Here is a 6,000-nt window from a genome sequence, read left to right as displayed (position 1 = left end):
TCAGAACGTTTTAACCACTTCACTTAACACACAACTGTTCACTCATCTTATTAAGATGCAAAAGCAAAGCACAGAAAGGGTTTTATATTAATTTATAATAATATAGCAGCAGCTTTACGAATATTATTTGCTCTTATTAATCATGTAAATGAACAAATAGGGATTTCTTTTTCTAATTTCTTGATCTAAAAATTGAGACTGATTCAAATATCCACTGCAGTATATACGTGAATGCTGACTGAGTATTTACATTTCAAACACATGGCTGATATGTATGTTACAGCAGGACTTCTATGGCCCTGTCCCAAATGGCACCCTAAACACTCGGGCTCAGCAAAAGTGTGCATCGAGGGCGCATATCGGCCGCATAGGTGGCACTCGCGAGCACCCTTCTGAAGCCTAAAATTGACAAATGGAACACCCTGCGGTCTCGTGGACTTAACGGACACGCGCATGCGGCACCCATTGTAAGTCCACAAGACAGAAAGTGCATAGAAGTGTGCCATTTGGGACAGGGCCTATAAATCCTCTGTAGGAGTCTGTTGAGTGACACGTCTTCACAGGAGCTACAGATGTTCATGCTTTTATTTCAAAGAGGTTTTGAATTGGTTTTATATTTGCAATCAACGAGCAAAAATTGTGCCATTTCGTTTATATGCAACAGTGTATATGATAAAATGAAATGTAATTTACAGGTAGGGTGACCAGACGTCCCGTTTTTCAGCTCTATTTTTAGTGTCCCGACTTATTAAGAAAAAACTGTTAAGAAAAAACTGTTGTCCCATATTTCATCTTTCCTAAAAATTTCATTACAACTGGGTGATCATAGAACGAGTAGTAGTAGTATTCTGTTATGCAAGAACAGCCCTATCAATTCGTCGTAGAACAAAATTACCATCCAATTTCTATTCGTTATCGATTAGTGAAAGCGGGATAGGCGGAATCGCGCTGAATGACACAGACCAGAAGCGCTCTCTCTTGCACGTGCTCTCTTTCTTTCCTTGCGTGCGATCCCAGTTCTTTCAGACATGAGTTCTGAAGCAGTTCTGAATGGTCAAATGCACACATAGTTGTCAAAATGTCCATCGTGTGGAGTAAATACAGTAGGTTATGGCTTAAGTGGACGTAAACAGGTGGGTGAAAACAGGATATGTGTCAGTATATTACATCCATGAATTCGGTCTTAAAGGGACAGTAACCTAATTAAATATTTGTCATTAATGTTTCTAAAACAACGCAAGATGTTAAATAAATGTATACATGGTAAATAAACCTAATGTATCTGAAAAACAAGTTTATTTAATTTGTATCTCTATCGTATTTGTTGTATTGTTTGTAATTTGTTTGTAAATTTCTATTATCGTCATAATATATCATAATGCCCACCCCTTGCTCACCCGTCCCGTATTCCACCATGAGAAATCTGGTCACCCTAGGTATGTGATATGTATATAATATCATATATAATATTTGTCTTTGTAGCTTTCATCATGTTCACCTTAGGACCCTTTTCACAGACTGTGATGACACGTTTTAACGGTCATCAACATTGTAAATCTCGCAAAGTTTTTTTTTTTTTTTTTTTTTTTCTATTTAAATTTTTATTTTATTTTTTTACAAATGTATGTACATTTATAACACTATACTTTGTATTATATTACCTTTGAATCAAATTACAAGAAATACCCTAGTTCCCTGAGAACAGGGAACGAGATACTGCGTCCTGAGACACGTTTAGGGTTTCACGGCAATGGAATAACTCCAGCCTAAGGGCTGATCTAACAGGGAGGCCTCACGAGAGGCCTTCAACTGTCTGACCAGACCTAGGGAGCTAAGCACTCTAAAGACAACCCTCTGAGGGGAGTACTAGGCTCGACCTGATAAGTAGACCAGGCTGTAGGCTAGAATCAGGGAGGCTCCCAGGGGAGCCTGCAACATGATAGTAATCTGCTTTTAGTCATGCCAGATACACATTTGTGATGGGAACTCGCTCTCAAGGAGGCCTGTTAAGGCCAGCTACCTGATAGCAAATCTTTACTGGCTGCCAAGTACCCAAATTGTTGGGGAATCGCCCTCAGAGAGGCCTGCTAAGGCCAGCTACATTATAGCAAATCTTTACTGGCTGCCTAGTGCCCAAATTGTTGGGGACTCACCCTCAGGGAGGCCTGCTAAGGCCAGCTACCTGATAGCAATTCTTTACTAGCAGAAATAGACTGTTTTACACAGCGCCTACAGGCCTGGAATACCTAATCACATTGCCAACAAGCAATGTACTCAGTAAAAACACTTTTTACCCTTTAAGCAAGGGGAGTACAGTCTTACACCACCGTGCCCTCTAGGAGACCCAACCAGGGGCCTACTACTCCAAAAGATCTTGGGCGTCAGCCTGTGGCAGTGCTCCGGTTCTAAGTGAGCATACTCAGTCCGCCATGAAAGGAGGGAGTACCTGATGTGCTCAACCTGAGCATCACTGATGTTGGGCACACATGGGGCACAGAGTTCTGGGAGTGAAGTGAGCTAGATCCGAGACAAGGCTCAAGGGTGAAGGCCTGAGCAAAAACTCTTGCTCCAAGACGAGTATTAACTGTCTGAGCTCAGCTCTGGAGGAATGGAGACCTCAACAGGAAGAAATTCCACAGGAGAGGCCTGCAAAACTCGACCCCGCAACTTGAAAGTAATCAAGGAGCTTTTGGTGGAGAGATTGCTCTAAAGCCTCAACTAGACAAGCTACTACCAAAGCTCTAGAGAGCGGAGGCTTCAGCATAGTGCTTTCCACTCTCTAAATGAGAGGAAGCCTAACAACACTTAAAAGAACAACCACAGGGGATGCTTTCTACGAAAGCCTACAACACCTGGCTATTTATCTGTGCCTAACACCACTAGGGAACTTCTCAGCTCAACCTAGGCAGATTGAGGAGGCCGCAGGGCCTGCTACTCGCATTTTTAGCCCAAGCAGAACTGCCTCTGCCTAGAAAGAAATATTCCTAAAGTACAAGCTTAGGCCGGATATTGGTGCGGCCCAAAAAGAAGGGCCGGACATGCATGCACTCATGACCTTCCAGGAGCTCAATGGAGCAAAGACCTCAGGCTAACGACTCTTAAAAGGAAGGAGGCCGGCTCACTTAACAAAGGTGAACTGACCACCTGGAGCTCAGTGGAGCTATGGCTTCAACACAACGACTCTCTAAGTAAGAGGAAACCAACACACTCACCACAGGGAATATCAAGGTGGCCTTAACACAGGCCAACGCTTGAGGACATCGACTACCTGGAGCTCAGTGGAGCGGAGGCTTCAAATAAAAACTCTCAAATGAGAGGAAGCCAACACACTCACCATAGGGTGATTGTCAAGGTGCGTGTGTGATTAAATTTCAAAAAGCTTTGAACACAAATGCACACATCACTCAAAATGTTATATAGAGCACTGACTGTTGATCCTGAGGATGCAAGAGACAATGCATCCTCAATCAGCAAAACACTCTCGTCAGCCGCTGAAGCATGCAAAAGAAAAACACCTCTCTAAAACACTTCAGCGAGCTCCTTCTGTGCGTTACGGGGTGCAGAAGCCTGTCCTCCTCCTCTCGAGAAGAGAGGCAAACAAGTGTGGAGCTTCCTCAGCGGGAAACGCTCACAGCACACCAACAGTTCCCTCAAGAACTGAGCATGCATGCTCTATCAAAGAACGCACAAGACGTGTGTTATCAAGCATCAAATATTTATGACACGGATGTGCACACCGCTTGAAACGTTTGCTTTAACAAGCCATTCTTATCTTGAACAGTGCTTCAAATAAACAGTCCCTGAAGACGAAAAGAGGATGACATGTTCTCTAGGCGCCCCTTATATACTTCCTGGCCACACTAGTATGATGTCATGGGCTGTCGCCGGCCAATAGGATTGCCTTGATTTGACAGTTGCTTCAGATACCAGTCACGCGAAGGTGTTCCCCCAAACATGTCTCAGAACGCAATGCGAGTTCCCTTTTGAAAGGGAACTAGTTAACACTGCTGTGAGGGTTTTTCTAATACAGCAGCTGTGGGAGTGATGGTAAAATTGACGCCTTTCTCTCTTCTGACTGCCGTTATTAATCTCTCTGTTTTTCCCTCTTTTTGAAAGTTGTGAAAACACTATTGTGGTGTTTTTCTTTTGCTGTTTGAGCAAATGGGAACTCAAAAAATATATTTTTTTATATAAATATGTATATTTTACCCTTTCATGCATAGAGGTCACGATAGTGGACAGCTATTCAAAAAGCATTTTCTTGCATATGCATGGGTTTTGATGGCATAGTTGCACATCAGCCTCTACAGTGGACCCTAGTGCATCATCCTATACATTGTCACCAAGTGGCAAGCGTTGCATGTCAATTTTTTTCCCCCTCCAAACCAAGATGAACCAATCAGAAATGCCAAGTTGCTCCAGAATATCCATCCTGAAATGGGTTTCCAGTTTTACATTGACAGGTTGTAGAGATCTCTGATATCAGAACATGAGGACGTGATTCCATCAAAGATAAGTTCAACTTGTATGAAGTTCAATTGCGTTTGCAATATTTCACATTTACATTTTTTGTATATATTTTATAGTTTTCACATGATTTTATATAATTTTATTGATTGGTTTGTTAAATACACACAATATTGCTGTGTTATTACTGTATTATGTTTAATACAGTATATCTTCAGTTTAAACCATAAACGCATGCTGTCCACTGAAGTGGACATCTGGAAATCTCTTTGAAAAATATGTGTAAAAAAAAAAAAAATTTTATATATATAATATACACACACACAGGTGCTGGTCATATAATTAGAATATCATCAAAAAGTTGATTTATTTAACTAATTCCATTCAAAAAGTGAAACTTGTACATTATATTCATTCATTACACACAGACTGATATATTTCAAATGTTTATTTCTTTTAATTTTGATGATTATAACTGACAACTAAGGAAAATCCCAAATTCAGTATCTCAGAGAATTAGAATATTACTTAAGACCAATACAAAGAAAGGATTTTTAGAAATCTTGGCCAACTGAAAAGTATGAACATGAAAAGTATGAGCATGTACAGCACTCAATACTTAGTTGGGGCTCCTTTTGCCTGAATTACTGCAGCAATGCGGCGTGGCATGGAGCCGATCAGTCGGTGGCACTGCTCAGGTGTTATAAGAGCCCAGGTTGCTCTGATAGTGGCCTTCAGCTCTTCTGCATTGTTGGGTCTGGCATATCGCATCTTCCTCTTCACAATAACCCATAGATTTTCTATGGGGTTAAGGTCAGGCGAGTTTGCTGGCCAATTAAGAACAGGGATACCATGGTCCTTAAACCAGGTACTGGTAGCTTTGACACTGTGTGCAGGTGCCAAGTCCTGTTGGAAAATGAAATCTGCATCTCCATAAAGTTGGTCAGCAGCAGGAAGCATGAAGTGCTCTAAAACTTCCTGGTATAAGGCTGCATTGACCTTGGACCTCAGAAAACACAGTGGACCAACACCAGCAGATGACATGGCACCCCAAACCATCACTGACTGTGGAAACTTTACACTGGACCTCAAGCAACGTGGATTGTGTGCCTCTCCTCTCTTCCTCCAGACTCTGGGGCCCTGATTTCCAAAGGAAATGCAAAATTTACTTTCATCAGAGAACATAACTTTGGACCACTCAGCAGCAGTCCAGTCCTTTTTGTCTTTAGCCCAGACGAGACGCTTCTGACACTGTCTGTTGTTCAAGAGTGGCTTGACACAAGGAATGCGACAGCTGAAACCCATGTCTTGCATATGTCTGTGCGTAGTGGTTCTTGAAGCACTGACTCCAGCTGCAGTCCACTCTTTGTGAATCTCCCCCACATTTTTGAATGGGTTTTGTTTCACAATCCTCTCCAGGGTGCGGTTATCCCTATTGCTTGTACACTTTTTTCTACCACATCTTTTCCTTCCCTTCGCCTCTCTATTAATGTGCTTGGACACAGAGCTCTGTGAACAGCCAGCCTCTTTTGC

This window comes from Ctenopharyngodon idella, chromosome 10, assembly GCF_019924925.1.
Source record: "Ctenopharyngodon idella isolate HZGC_01 chromosome 10, HZGC01, whole genome shotgun sequence".
Lineage (NCBI taxonomy): Eukaryota > Metazoa > Chordata > Actinopteri > Cypriniformes > Xenocyprididae > Ctenopharyngodon > Ctenopharyngodon idella.
This window is presented reverse-complemented; position numbering follows the sequence as displayed.